Consider the following 16117-nt stretch of genomic DNA (forward strand, 5'->3'; position numbering starts at 1 on the left):
TTCAGCAAGTTCAAGGCTTCACAATTTGCCCTGTGCAGTCCTATGGCAATGAGCACAATCATGGGTCTCCGGCCAGGAGGCCCGCAGCAACAGGACCTCTGGTACTGCACCCTACACAGTGCCAGGCTCAGACTCACTGCGTGGATGAGATGAGGGGATCGGCTGACTTACCCTGACATCATGACCATTTATGTTTCCTCAACTTAGCTTTTCTAGGCTGGGACCCGCGTAGATATCAGGCTCTCATGCCCTCTGTAGCCCCCATAGTTCAAATGATGTGTCTTATACCTTGCAGGAATAGTTTGATATGTAATAGATGGTGCATCATCATTCTGATGGATACATCTGCCAGTGGATTCCTCACCTTGTGAATATCCCCTGCGCCAGCACCATTCGGAAACTTTTGTAGCAGTCCACGCCGATGAGGTCAAAGACGACGTCACAGAGACACGGCTCCGCTCGCGACTCCGCTGACGTCACCGGCTCCATAAGAAGACCTCGTCGGCGTGATGACGTCAGTTCCCTTTTTTCCGCGCCGTCGACGCCAACTGATTTCGGGAGTCTCTCATTGTAGCTATACTGGTGACTTTGTTTTCTGCTGGTTTCCCTTGTCTTCTCCTGCAGGATGTCGACTAAAAAGTCAGGATTTAAACCCTGTCGCGAATGTGGGAAGCACATGTCCATAACGGATCCGCATGACGACTGCGTGGGGTGCCTCTCATCGGACCATGATGTCGAGGGATGTTCTTGCTGCCGCAAGATGAGTTCCAAGGCTCTTAAAGAGAGGGAAGCAACGCTCTTCATCGCGAGGATGAAGAAAGAAAAAAGAGGCCAGAGAAAATCAAGATCGAGGTCAAAGTCGACTTCGGGGCATGCTTCCAAATCCAGGAAGCACAAAAAGAAGAGAAGGCATTCATTCCGGCGTCACTCGGATAGGGATGCGGCTCCGAGATCGGCATCGCCCTCCCGACGCCGTAAGGACTTTGTGTCTCCCTCACCCGTTCCGGATTCGCCTGTTGGCCTGTCGTCACCTGTGGCTTCACCGGAACATTCCCCGGCTCCGGATCCATCTCCGACGCCGGCTCCATCTCCGGCTTCGTCCCCGGTCCCGTGTGAGGAGCCTCCGGCCCCGAGTGAGCCTTCGGCTCCATTGAATCCACCGTCGGCGCCGGTCGGCCCGAGCCCGGTGTCGCCTGAGCAGTATCCTGCGTTTCCAGGACCAGGTCAGGACCCCACGCATTATCTAAATGCAATGTACGGGGTAGTCTCCAGAGCCATGTACCCCTCTGGTGCACCTTCGGGTCCTTCAGTTTGGGGGTTACTCAAGCCTATCCTCAGGCTCCCTTCATCCCATTTCGACCTCGCTCGACGCCGTCTGCTCCTGTGGATCCACGTTCGGCACCGGCGCCGTCGGATTCGATCACAGCGCCGCCGACACCGGTGGTAAGGATCAGGTCTAGGAGGGAGGCTCAGAGAGTGCTGGATGAGCAGAGATACCTAATGGAGGAGGTAGAAGAAGGGGAGCTCATGGAATCGGACGATGTCTTTGAGGAATTGAAGGAGGCTAGTTGCTTGGACTGGTCTCCTGAGTGGGAGATTACTCCTCCTTCTGATGCACCTTCAAAGGATGTGGCGCCATACCATGCGGTCATAAGAAAAGCAGCTGAACTTTTAGATCTGCAGTTGCCTTCAGTTGAATTCAAACCGAACATTTTGACGGAAGTGCTGCACTCTCCCACTACTGTTTCTGAGCCTTTACTCCCCTTTAACGAAGCCATCATAGAGCCAGTGATGGAGGTGTGGCGTAAGCCCTTTTCTGCTCCGGCAGTTTCGAAAATCATTGCCAGGAGGTATATGGCAGCTCCGGGGGACCCAGAATTTTTAACTTCTCACCCGTCTCCTGAGAGTCTGGTGGTTCAGGCGGCATGTTCAAGGAAATCTTGAGGTTCGTTTCCCCAGGTCCCGAGTGACAGGGAAGCTAAAAAAAACTGGATCAGTCGGCGAAGAAGGGCTTTTCTTCGGCCAGCATGGCCCTTAAGTCATCGGAATTTTCCCCTGATGTCCAATCAACGCTGTTGGACTTGCCTTTTGATGGCACCGGACTCTTTGGCAAGAAGGCAGATGCTGCGCTCAAACGTTTTAAAGAAAGTAAGGCCACGGCTAAATCTTGGGGCCTTCAATCCCAGTCAAGGGGTTCGTTTAAGAGGTACAGGGGTTTTGGAAGGGCAACCTTTCGTACTTACAGGCAGCAACAGCAGCAAGGCGCTTCGTACAAGAGCTACAGAGGTAGACTCAGGGGTCGCTCTCGAGGTAGACAGCTCTCCTCCTCCTCCTCCTCTTCAGCCCCTCCCACCACCGCAAAGCAGCCCTAGATCCACCATTCTGGATCATGTTGGTCCTGTGGGGGGCTGGCTTACCCATTTTCTACAAGATTGGGAGTTGGTTACTTCAGACCTTTGGTTTCTACATCTTGTAGAAAATGGGTACGCCCTTCCCTTTCGGGAATTTACTCCAAATTACCCTCCTTGTCAAGGGGCTTGCTCAGAGAACCACCGTCTTCTCCTACAGGAGGAAGTCCTGAAGTTGCTAGAGAAAGGTGCGATAGAGGTGGTTTCAGAGCAGGAGTGGGGTCAGGGATGCTACTCCCGGTATTTTCTGATTCCGAAAAAGGACGGCAGATTGCGTCCGATATTGGACCTCAGGATCTTGAATCTTTATCTGAAGCAAGAGAAGTTCAAGATGCTCACCCTTGCGCAGGTTCTTCAAGCGCTGAATCAGGAGGACTATATGGTGTCGATCGACTTGCAGGATGCGTATTTTCACATCCCCATCCTGAAGTCGCACAGGAAGTATTTCCGGTAGGGTCGCAACCTTATCAGTTTGCGGTTCTTCAGTTTGGTCTTACTACTGCACCTCGAGTCTTCACGAAGGTGATGGCAGTGGTGGCAGCCCATCTCAGAAGGTCGGGGATTTCAGTTTTCCCCTATATGGACGACTGTCTGATCAAAGCGGAGTCGCCAGAGAAGGTGCTTCGTCATCTGCAGGATACAACTCAGCTGTTGTACAAATTGGGTTTCTCGATAAACGTGCCCAAATCTCACCTGGTGCCCTCTCAGCGCAACCTGTTCATAGGTGCGGTACTGGACACTACTGTGTGTCGGGCATTCCCACCTCCACAAAGGATTCTCGACATACAGGAATGATTCCTTTATTTTACAAAGGAGCGGTCGTTCCAGTCCTGAAGGTCCTTCGCCTGATCGGTCTGTTTGCTTCCTGCATTCTGTTGGTCAACCATGCACGCTGGCACATGAGGGCGCTCCAGTGGTGCCTCTGCAGGCAGTGGTATCAGCACAAGGGAGATCTCAGGGAGTCTGTGAGGATCTCCAGAGAAGCTGCAGCGGATCTGTCTTGGTGGAGCGTGGAGGGCAATCTGTCTCAAGGAAAGCCCTTCCATCTACCTCCATCGGTGGCCACAGTGATAACGGATGCTTTAGGGTGGGGTGCTCATCTGGGGGATCTGGAGATCAAGGGTCTTTGGTCTCCAGAGGAAAGGTTGCTTCATATCAATCTTCTGGAATTGCGGGCGATACGTTTGGCACTCAAGGCCTTCCTCCCATCCCTTTGCGGTCAGTCGCTTCAAGTCCTGACGGACAACACTACCGCGATGTGGTATGTCAACAAGCAGGGAGGAGTGGGGTCTCATTGTGCTCTGCCGAGAGGCTCTGCGTCTCTGGTCATGGGCTCAGGATCATCAGATTTGTCTGATGGCAAATCATCTGGCCGGGGTTCTGAACGTACGTGCAGACAGTCTGTCGGCAGTTCTCTGCCGACCACGACAGGAGGCTTCATCCGGTGGTGGTTCGTCACGTCTTTCGGATGTGGGGAGCTCCTCGGGTGGACCTGTTTGCCACACTCGAACGCTCACTGCCCGTCATTCTGCAGTCTCCAGTATCCAATGCAGGGAGCATTGGGGGCGCGTTTCAGTTGAGTTGGGGCTCACAACTCCTTTTACGCGTTTCCTCCCATAGCCTTGATTCCTCGGGTTCTGAGGAAGATTCGCCAGGACCGGGCCCAAGTCATATTGATAGTCCTGGATTGGCCAAGAAGGGTGTGGTATACAGATCTTCGCCACCTCTCCGCGTGCCCTCCGCTCCGTCTCCCTCTGAAGGCAGACCTCCTCTCGCAGTCGGAGGGGCAGGTTCTACACCCCTCATCCAGAGCTTACACCTTCATGCCTGGATTGAACGGGTCAACCTGAATTCTTTTTCTCTCCCGCCAGATGTGGTAGATGTAATTTTGTCTGCCAGACGTCATTCCACCAAATCTATCTATTCCTATAGGTGGTCTAAGTTTGTGCTCTGGTGTGGGGAGAAGTCAATTGATCCTTTGAGGGCTCGTTTATCTGACATTCTTCAGTTTGCCCTTTCTCTTGCTCAGCAAGGTTTTGCTGTAGCCACTGTAAAGGGATATCTTTCAGCCTTGTCGGCATTCCCTTGTTTGCCGGATTAACCGTCATTGTTCAAATCGCCTATTGTTTTATGATTTCTAAAGGGCCTTACAAATAAGTTGCCTCCTACTCCTTCTATTGTGCCTCAATGGGACTTAAATTTTGTCTTGACTTATCTGATGGGTTCTCCATTCAAGCCCTTACACAAGTGTCCATTGAGACTGTTGTCTTTCAAGACGGTTTTTCTTATTGTAATTACCTCGGCAAGATTGGTAAGTGAGCTTCAAGCTCTGAGTTCAAAACCCCTGTTCTTGACCATTCATGCTGAAAGAATGGTACTCAGGACCAGGGCTGCTTTTCTGCCTAAGGTGGTAACTCCTTTCCATCTGGGGCAATCCATTAACCTCCCTACCTTCTATCCTCCCCCTCACCCTTCCAAGGAGGAGGAGCGGCTGCACCGTCTGAACCCTGAAGGGCGGTAAGCTTCTACCTTGACAGGACAAAGGATTTTCGAGTTGATGACCAGCTCTTTGTGGGCTTTGTTGGCTGCAGGAAAGGCAGAGCGGTGCACAAGCACACCCTTTCCAGATGGATTGTCTTGTGTATCAAGATATGGTACTCTTTGGCTGGTAAGGAACCTCCAGAGGGTTTGAGAGCTCATTCTACTAGAGCAAAGTCTTCCACGTCTGCTTTGTCTAGAGGTATTCCTGTGGAGGACATTTGTAGGGCGGCAACTTGGGCCTCCCTCCACACTTTTGCAAAGCATTACTGCTTGGATTCTGAGGTGAGGAGGGACAGACATTTTGCTCGTTCCGTCCTACAGGACTTTCTGGTATAGAAGGTTGGACACCCTCCTCCGGGAGTGGAACTGCTGTGGGAATCTTTTCACAAGGTGAGGAATCCACTGGCAGATATATCCATCAGAAGAACAAGTTACTTACCTTCGGTAACACTTTTTCTGGTGGATACAGTATCTGCCTGTGGATTCCTCACTGACCCACCCTCCTCCCCGTTGTCCATCCTTGTATACCTACTATTCTAATGATGTTGTTTCAAACTGTATTTGCTACTGTCAATGGCATTGTGTTATTTCTTTTGCCTTTCTATTTATTCTCCACACTGTGTGTGTTGCTTTGTATATTATGTACTGTGTATACTGTGTATATATTACTGTCGGTCCGTCCGTGTGCCTCGAAGGCACGGAAAAAAGGGCTGAACTGACGTCATCACGCCGTCGAGGTCTTCTTATGGAGCCGGTGACGTCAGCGGAGTCGCGAGCGGAGCCGTGTCTCTGTGAAGTCGTCTTCGACCTCATCGGCGTGGACTGCTACAAAAGTTTCCGAATGTTGCTGGCGCAGGGGATGTTCACAAGGTGAGAAATCCACAGGCAGATACTGTATCCACCAGAAAAAGCGTTACCGAAGGTAAGTAACTTGTTCCTTAGCCCTTGGCACAAAATGTTGTGTAGTCAGGGATGGAACCCCTTACACGAGCCTTGTTGTGGAAATTATTTTTATTCAATGTTCTAACATTCTGGAGAATACAGTAGAAAATGTATATGGGTTTGCGAGCTTGATAGTGCAAAGTAGGTAAAGCAGCAGTTTCAGGTGTAAAATCTGAAGTTATGGAAGGGTAAAGATCAGACTTAAGCATGCTTAGAAGAGATTTTACAAGATTAATGGGAGTATGGGTACGTGGATGGTGTGTTGATGATCATAGTTGGAAGTCCTTATGGGAAGAAAGGAAGGGGAGAGAGAATGCCTGAGGTGGAGAGAGTTAAAGAGCAGAATGAAGAAGGAGGGGTGGATGAGAGGAAGTAAGATAATGTAGAGGTGTGATCTATAGAGGGATGTTAATGTATTCATTGGTTTGTTGCTCATTTGGAGTGTAACAGTGAATGGGAGAACGTAAACAAGTTCGATTCAGGAAAGGAGGATAGGCATTCTTGGATAGAGTTACATGATAATGTGCATGTAAGTTAAGTGATGGAGGTTGTGGATTCTAGTATGTGGTTAAAGAGTGGAGTGGGACCAGATTGCATATTATCCATAGAGGAGGAATTAGCTCTAGTTAAGGAGGGATAGTTAGAGGTGGGAATATTAGTCCTAGGAGAAAAGTCAGTTGGAAGCATGGAAGGGAGAGGTTGGATAGTGTGAAATTTGTAAGGTGAGCAGTCGGAGAGGTTGGAGCTAGTGAGTTATGGGGATAGGTCAGGAGGTTATGTGACCAAGTGGTGAAAAGATGGGTACTATAAGAATCACAGAATATAGAGTGGAGTACAGACCAAACATTTTTGCAGTTTGACATTATAAAAGTGTTGCATTTTTAATTGTTGAAATTTTTGTCTGGAGAAGGATAGTGCTGCTGCAGTGTCTCTCAGTCATGTTGTGATTCTGATTGAGAGAAAGGTGACTAAGTTATGAAATTTTAGAGTAGGCAGCTAAATGTTGGCTGGATAATCTTGTAGACTTGTGTAAGAGAAATAATCTGTAGCAATGGAATGGAAAGAGGCTACTGGAGAGGTCATAGAGAGGCACTGATTTGAAAAGTTATTGGCTACCAGGAGTCAGGCCAATTGAGCCTGTGTGTGATACAGTTGCACCGTAGTAGTGAGAGCAGAACTACAAATTGTCACAAGAGTTGATGGGAATCATTTGACTGGGATGTGCACAGTCAAGTTACTCCTGTCAGGAAATTGAGAAACCTGTGGTGGTGGTCTACCCGGTAGATGAAAATGAAGTACCGGGAATTTTAAGCCCAGCGGTGCAGAGGAACACACCCTAAGACTTCGGGTTCTTCCTGTTTCAGACCAACAGAAACACAGAGTCTTCTAGGTGAAGTCAAAGATCGCTTTATTGGCTGCAGACCAATTACAGGTATCCGAAAAGTACAACACAGTGTATGTTCTCAGGAGACTGCTTAAAGTTACAGAAACGGGCTTCTCCTTAAATACAAAATATCATGCTTCAGGCACACATTCCTTGTTTTACGATATGGTCATCTACATGTATCCATTACAAACGAAAAGGCAGAGTCATGATGACCATCCCACATTCCAGTTAAGCCAGCCCACAATTATTTACCCAGCGAGGCTCAGATCCCACATCAGATATCAATAGTCCCCAATAAACACGGGCATCTCCTGTTTGGAAAACAAGCCATAAAGCAGGAAAGGTCAGGTGTGAAAGAGATTAGCCGGAGGCTCGTGTGGGATGAAAAGGCTTTATGGTGTGTCAAACCCTGATGCTAATCGCAGGTGGTCATAGGACGTGGAGCTCGTGAGACCGGACTGACCTGGGGCAGCGGAGTCAAGCTGCACAGGTCACAGAGAAGTCAAACAGAAAGTACATGTGTTCTAAAGGCCCGTACTTGTTTGTAATGTGTAGCCTATGTGAGGGCAACCATAAGATGGCCACCTCTCTAAGATGGAACCCACGAAGCCAATGTATAACATCCTATACACAGTGCATTTATAGCTAAAACGTTATACACAGCACTTGTACATACCGCATTGACCATTCGCAGTTCGCTAATACTGGAATAGACAGGGGTAGGGCCCTGCCTCCTACGCGGTCCCAAATTTCAAAGTACCAAAAAAAGGCAGGTTTCAAACAACTAATGTATCCACAAAGATAAATTGAAAGCTCACTGCCACTGCATTCAAATTTACAAAGTCCATATAATAGGTCTGTGGATTGCTTGGGGGCAGAAGTGATGCAATCTTAATGAAACATCATGTCCTAAAGTAGTGGGTCTGCGTGGTGTTCTCTAAAGCAAATTTTACGCTAATCTGGGGGGTCAACCTGGATGCCGGGTTGACACTTTCCCATGGAAACTGCAGAACCTTCAGTAGTGTGTCTGATCAGTATACCCAAAAGTGATCTCCACACTATGCTATAGAGATCACAGAAATCTCTATATTGGGTCTAAAGGATCTAGCCCACTTACTACCCTGAAGTGGTATTATTGTTGTGTGGTGTCCTCTTAGCAAGAGAAATGATTATTATTCATGTAAGACTAAGGGGGCGTGGCCAGGATCCGATGTGAGCGGACGTGGGCTGCGGAGCTCCGGCCGACATTTCCCTGGCAAACACTGATCCTGAGCCCCTCTCCTATCCTAGAGTACCTGGTTGGGAGAGTGACCCGGGAGTGTACTGATCACAACGCCATGGTTTCAAGAGCCAGATTCGTGGCGAAATAGCCGAGACTAAAAGCTGGCGGTGAACCCTCTGGCGGGAAGCAAGATGGCGACCGGAGCAGGGCGGTGAGCTTAACCCACGGTGCACCGAGAAAGGCATAAGCGGCTGGGAACGCCTAGCTGAGTTTGTCCTGCAGTCGCAGAGGCAGAGAGAACAGCAAGACAATGGCAAAAGTCCTGTGCGCACTGGCGATAACGCTGACGAGACGTCACAGGTGGAGGGCCCTGGACGAGCTCTGCAGATTCGTGGATCTGCATCTTGCTGAAGCATTCCTGTAAGCGAGCCCCGCGAATGGAAGGCGGCAGTGCTCGCGACCAGTGAAGAGACCAACCCCGGTTTGCCCTGTGGGGGCTTCGGAGGCGAACAGGAGCATGGGCGGAGAACACTGAGTGGCGCCTCTTTCCCCCCCCCCCCGGCATCGCCATACTGCATGAGACAGTGGCCGAGGTGCAGAATATGCGCAGAGGGCCTGGATAGCTGCATGCGCCCGAACTGTGCTGGAGCCCACCAGCGGTGAGAGCTCTGGGCTTATGTGAGCCTATGTCCCAGATTCTGTAGCAGGGGACCACATGGGAGGCCCGGATAGCTCTTTGCGGGACCTGAGTCAATTTTGGAAAGTCGTTTTCTGGCGGTGGGAGAACGGACCGGACACCTGCATCAGCACAGTATTTAGTGAGGGGGGGAGCAATGACACTGAAACTGGCCAGCCATTAAGCTCCCTAATTCCTAGGACTGGGGCACTCTATGACTGGCCTGATAATCTGGGGATACTGGGCCACTGAAGAGGCTGAAGCCTGACCACACCACCAAGACCTCTGTGTAGGTGACCGCAGCCACAACCAAAGAGGGTGTTGGAGAGAGGCTCCTACCTGAGAGCACTGTGTGCCCAGCCTGCACTGGCAGTGCTGCACGAGGAGGATTGCACAATAGCGCGTCAGTGGAAACCTACAAGGAGTGATGGGGAAGTCATCCAAGAGAAGGGGATATAGCATCCTCAACACTGGGGGTCCAGGGCCTCAGACGAATGATGAAGATGAGTGCGTAGAGTCGGGTAAGAGGGCGGGTGGCGCCACCCCCACCCTGACAGACTTCATGCAGACTATCACGGCCTCTAGGGAGGCCCTGGAGGCGAAAATCAACTTGATTGGGACAGATGTGAGCTTATTAAAAGACGACCATTGTAAACTTGAAGAACGTGTGCTGACCTCGTAAAGGGAGCTTGTGTAGGTACCGGAGAAAGTGGAGTTGCTCCAGAAGGCACTCACCACAGTCGAGGACCCAGTCAAAGTGCTGGAGGCGCGAGCGTAGGACAGAGAAGGAACATCGTGCAGGAACAATATCAGAATTATTGGAATGCCAGAAAAATCGGAGGGAACATACATGGTGGGCTTCCTTGAGGGCTGGCTTAAAACTGAAATTGCTCTAGAGGGGCTCTCCCCGTTTTATGCGCTGGAACGAGCCCATAGGGTCCCAGCCCAACTGCCTCGTCCGGGGGCACCTCCCCAACCCATAGTGGCAAGGCTGCTGCATTTTCGTGATCGTGACCATGTGCTCCTTAAGGCCCGTCAAAAACAAGAACTGCAGGTTGCCAACAGTAAAATAATGATCTTCCCAGATTTCACGAAGGAAGTACAGTGTCGGAGGGCCTCATTTTTAGCGGTGAAGAAGAAACTGAGACAACTCCAGATACCTTATGCCATGTTATTTCCGGCGCGGCTGAGAGTGGCGGACCAGGCGGGAGTGCAGTTTTTCTCCACCTCGCAGGACACGTGGGACTGGCTGGACAAGCGGCGGAGCCAGATTGAAGATGCTGCTTCACCGGAAAGATTACAGCAGTAAGCAGGAAAGAACGCGCTTGCGGTGCGTGCTCCATCATCCAGAGAAGCCAGGAACAAAAGGCGTAAGGCATTGCAAGCGGCGGCGGAACTCACCAGAGGGGACTCCAGCCCTGGCTCGAATAAGTCTGGTCAAGACGCAGATAAGTCAGACAGGTCGGTGGCTGCTAGTTCTAATAAACTCGGATGAAGAACTGCCACAAGTCACGCCTCAAATAGCAGACGATATTGACTGATCTGAACAGGTTGATATGGCTGTTTAACAGTGCTACTGCAAGGTCTACACTTATTTGGGTGGAGGACATGGTGTTGATCTCCCAATCGCCAAGGACTTGAAGTCTCCTGGATCCCAGGGAAGATAATGTTTGGACCGCTGCTGAAGGGATCTTGGTGGAGCTCTGGGAGCCGTTGCTTGCACTTCACAGCCCCATCACTAGATAGAACACAGATTTGGAGATTACTCCAAGTTCGGATGGGAAATCACTTGGTTACACCTGTCCTGGGGTGGGGGAGTTGGGGTTTTGTTATTGCACTTTTTAGGAGTTGGGGAAATGTTGGGGCCAGGCATGTCCTAATCAGTGTAGTCGTAGAACAGATGTTTCTCCTGCATCAATGGTACCCCCCTTAGACCTTAAATGTATCTCTTGGAATGTACGGGGGATGCACACACCGTTTCAACGTCATAGGACACATGCTTTTCCAGATTGCATTGCTGCAAGAAACGTCATAGGACACATGCATTTCCAGATTGCATTGCTCCAAGAAACTCATATCATGGCCAAAGAGGGGGCTGCGCTCCAGCGCAGATGGAGAGATCAGCTTTTACTCGGGGGTGGGGGGGAGGGGGGGTCCTGGTTTGGGTCAGAGCAGGCGTGCCCTTCCAATGTATGAACCAACTGACCCAGAGGGCAGATACATTGCAGTCACAGGTAAATTAGATGGTAGGGATGTAGCCCTAGGCAGCCTCTGTGGACCGCATACAGATCAACCAGCGTGATTGGCCCAGGTATCTGGGACTCTGGCCACGGTACTGACGGGCCCAGTACTCCTAGGTGGGGATTTTAATTGTGTTGCTGATGTTGGCCTAGACTGGTCACATCCGCCACTCCCGGACACACCTACTCATAGAATAGCAGCAGCACGCCTTACCTGGCAATTGCAGTGAGGTTTGATAGATTCCTGGAGAGCTTAACCCCCGGCTAATGGGGACTATTCCTTTTTTCTGCCTTACATGAACTCCATGTTAGACTGGACTCTGTCCTGTGCTCCCCAGACATTCATGAAAATGTACAGACTTCCTAGTACCTCACTAGAACAATCTCAGATCATAACCCATTATTACTAGGCTTAACATGGTCTCGTGAGCGCCCTAGAATACCGACCTGGCGCTTGAAACAGAGGCTTTGTAAGATCAGGTTTACAAAACGGCGGTGGGTACTGCTATTAAGCAGTATATTGCAGGGAATGCCAACACAGCAACCTCTAAATTAATAGAGTGGGATGCTTTTAGGCAGTTATTCGGGGGCGGTGTATCTCTGAATGTGTGGGAGTGCGAAAGACCTTGTTACAGGACACCATATCGTCGGAACTCAGGCTCCGGGAGTTGGAGAGGGAACGGCTGGAACAAAGAGCCAAGCAGGAGGAACTTCTAGCGGCTAGGGAGGAGGTGGCTGCCCAAGTGGAGCGACTTCGTTGTTTTTACTATAAAAACTATATAGTCAGAGCCCATGCTGAACTAGATAAATATGGAGCCCTGCTGACCTGGCTGGCCAACCCGGCTCAACGGGAATCAGTGATACTAGAACTAAAGGGGCAAGGAGAGGAGCCCATATACCGCCAGCAGGACATCAATACAAGGTTCTTCGAATTTTACAAAGTGTTATTGTTATGTGCTCCTGGGGCTGGGTTAATGGTGGAGGGTACTGTCTGCAAAAACGAGGAGTAGGCCAAGATAGTTGAGTGGTAACGGGTATTTATAGCAAGAAAACAAATAGAAGCAATAACTACAGGCTCCTGCTGTAGGGGAAAGTCACTTTGTTCTTACGCATTTCCGGGATGGCTTGCTGATGCTTGACGAGGGTTACGTCTTCTTTGCTCCGAGCGGGACCGTCCCAAGGCAACAAAATAATTTTTAAAAAAACAAGAAACCACTGATTAGTGGAAGGCACTCAGGGCTGCTGTTTATAAGGGAAAGGGAATGCGAGGGCTCACCGGGGACCACCACCTCGTGTACCGAGAACAGAAAGCAGTGCCCACCCTCGAAGATCTACCCGGTCCCTCCCCGTGATTTAGAAAACCCCTGTAGACGGCGACGTACCTGCTCCAGCCACACTCCTCTTGGAGAGTGGCGGGGCGACTTGTGGGGTCGTTGGCCTCCTGGCGTTCGTCCGCTTCCCTGCTTCTCTGGTTGGGCTTCAGGACCTTCGGCTTTCCGGGGATTCCGCTACCCCTCTGGTCTTCTCTCTTCATGGGCTCCACTCCGCTCTGGCTTGCGCGCTTCCACATACGCGTTCCTCACCTTTCTGCTCGGCGGGAGTCCCTGATAGGAGGGCAGGGGTCGACGTCACTCCTCCTGACTCCTCCTCCTGCTGGTTCCAAGTGGAGTTAAAGGGGCTGCCACAGTCCTGTATACTGGGGAGTGTCAAAGCGTCAGTATCGTGAGGGATCTGTGGGTCACACTCCCCAGGGATTCCCCGACAGTTATATCAGAGCAAATAGTCACCCACTCCTGATGACCTGGCTAACGTTGTTGATGCCATGGACTTACCAGTGGTGTCAGAAGAAATAGTGAAGCAACTGGGAGCAGACATTGGGTTAAGTGAGGTGAGAGGGGCTATAAAAGCCATGGCCAGAAATAAGACACCAGGTACAGATGGTCTCCTGGTGGAGTTCTACTTGACCGATATTGATCTACCCGCTCCTAGGTTAGTGGAGCTCTATAACCAAGCGCTGCGAGAGGGGCACCTCCCTTCCACCACGAGGGAGGCAGTGATTATTCCCTTACTAAAACCGGGGAAACCAGCATGGGACACAGCAACTGTCTATGCTAAATCTGGACTACAAGATCATGAGTTGGATACTGGCGACTCGGCTTCTCCCCCATATGTCAACCCTAATCCATCAGGATCAGGCGGGGTTTTATTCCCACCAGAAACACTGCATTAAACATTCGGCGACTCCTTCGGATCCTAGCGGCGATATCTGACTGCGAGAATGGTGAGACCATATTTGCAGTGGATATTGAAAAGACCTTTGATAGCCTTGAATGGGCCTACCTCTTCGTGGTGATGAGGAAGTTTGGGTTAGGCCCGGCATTTATTAAGTGGACGTCCCTGTTATATGCAGAATGGACGGCCCGGGTCAAGACGGGCAGACTGATTTCTGAAAGTTGTAAAATAGAAAGGGGCACGCAGCAGAGGTGCCCTTTGTCGCCTCTGCTGTTTGCCTTGTCCATGGAGCCGCTGGTGGCTAGAGCTCACACAGGACACTATTTCCTGGGTCTGGAGGTAGCCGGTCAGATTCACCACATCGCGCTCTATGCTGATGATCTGCTGCTGTTTCTGGCGGATGATTGTGACGCAATTAGAGGAGCAAAGGACCTCCTTCATGGATTGGGGCAAGTAGCGGGCCTAAAAGTGAACTGGGCAAAATCATCCCTGTTCCTGGTAAGGGTGGATGTAGCTGTCCCCATGGTGACGGAAGGGGTACAGTGGCAACCCCACTCCTTGGCCTACCTGGGCACCCGGATTTATCACTCTCCTGAGGATCTCTTGGAAGGGAATGTAAGGGCGGGCTCTGCGGGGAGTTAAATGTAACTTTGATTTTTGGGGGACTCTGCCCATATCGGTCACGGGTAGAGTGGCCCTCCTACAAATGATGACACTCCCGCGGCTGCTCTATTACTATGGAGTTCTCCCGGTTTGGAACCCGACCCCAATGTTCACCCAACTGAAATCACTGGTAACAGCGTTCATATGGGGACCTGGCTGGCGACGGGTAGCTTTTAACACACTCATGAAGCCTAGAATAGAGGGAGGGTTAGCGATACATAACTTCGAACGCTATTACATAGCTGCGCAATTACAATGGCTCACGAAATGGGTGGCGGATAAACTTAGAGGGCCAGTGGGAGAGAGGGGTGAGGCCCCGGACTTGTGGCTCCTGTTGCGCATAATTTTGAGACTTCCTTGCCGTGAAGAGGACCTTCCTAGGGACCTTAGTGCAGCGCGTAAATGTTGGAATAGAAGTCTGCGAAGGGCCAGGGCCAAACTTCCATATGCGCCGGAAATCCCCTTGCTTATGTGTGAGGCACTCCCCCATGGCGGTGACCGGCGTAGGTTGAGTGCATGGGCAGATCTGGGTATATCTACGTTAGGGGACCTTTACGAGGAGGGCACACTGATCTCATTCAACGACCCAGGGAGTGTCACGGTCTGCCGGGGGGAGACATTTTATTGCAGACAGCACTTACGGGAGCTGTGAGGAAACATTGGAGTGAGGGGCTGGCTGGCTGAGCTGAGTTTTTCGTTGGGATGTCAATATTTGGTTACTGCGGTGGGCACTTTTAAAGCAGTCCCATGTCTGTACAGGCGACTTACCTACACTGCACTTCCTCCCCTGACCAAAATCCATAGAGCATGGGAAGCAGACCTGTGTAAGCCTATAGCAGATAAAGAATGGGGGATACTGGTGGAGAGGGGGTGGAAGAGTACCAGAAATGCATGGTTCCAATTGATCCACTTTTATGTACTACATAGAGCCTACCTTACCCCAGACAAGCTCAATAAATGTTTCAATATGCAAACCGCAGCCTGCCCATGATGTCATACAATAGGAGCCGATTTTTTGCATATGTTCTGGAGCTGCCAGAAAATAGAGGAATTCTGGGAGGAGGTAATCTTATTACTGGCAGAAGTGACTGAGAAAGAAATAGGGAACACTCCGGAATACTGGCTGTTGCACTGGTTTCCCCGCACTGCTGAAAACAAGGTAACAAGTAAGTTCCAAGACCTTGGGTTAGTTTTAGCTTAGAGAGCCAATACCAGTCACTGGAAATTGAGAATTGGTCCTAGTTTCTCTAGGTGGAAAAAGAAGGTTCATTAAATGGGCTGAATGTGAAACCATTTTCAGAATGAGAATAGCTAAAAGAACAGGAAGTGAGAAATCGGTGGAAGTAGCTACAGCGTGGACAAGTTTGCTTGAATTATTTAAAAATCCAAATGCTGCGGATGGAAGTGAACAAAAGGAAGGAGGCCAAGATGAGGCTGACTGATCTCCCTACATTGGGCCTACCGAGCGAAGCGACCCCGTATTAACTACACCCCCCGAGCCGGGGGGTACGACCCTTGAGCATATGGTAGCGACCTTCAAGGATAACAATAGATGACCCAGCAGTCGACTGGGCAGGTAAGCCACTATAGAGACATGCCTGGGTGGGTGGGTGGGCAGGGTGGGGGGTACAGTTGGGGTACGGTTAGGATGATATATCTGAGACATCTGATTTACAGCGTGCAATACCACCTGCAATTTTGATAATATGTTAATAATAAATGTTCCAGAATTGGCATTATAACATTGACAGTTGAGCACCTGAGCCAGGTGAAAGAATTAAGGGGAAGCATACTCTCCACAATAGC

General features: G+C 50.4%; 1 protein-coding gene across 1 annotated transcript in view; it reads left to right on the top strand.

The window, feature by feature from the left end:
- CLPTM1L (CLPTM1 like) overlaps positions 1-16117 on the top strand; it is a 1829238-nt gene that overhangs the window by 1757311 nt on the left and 55810 nt on the right. The gene's annotated exons all lie outside the window — the stretch shown is intronic.

The sequence above is a fragment of the Triturus cristatus genome, chromosome 5_1 (assembly GCF_964204655.1).
Source record: "Triturus cristatus chromosome 5_1, aTriCri1.1, whole genome shotgun sequence".
NCBI lineage: Eukaryota > Metazoa > Chordata > Amphibia > Caudata > Salamandridae > Triturus > Triturus cristatus.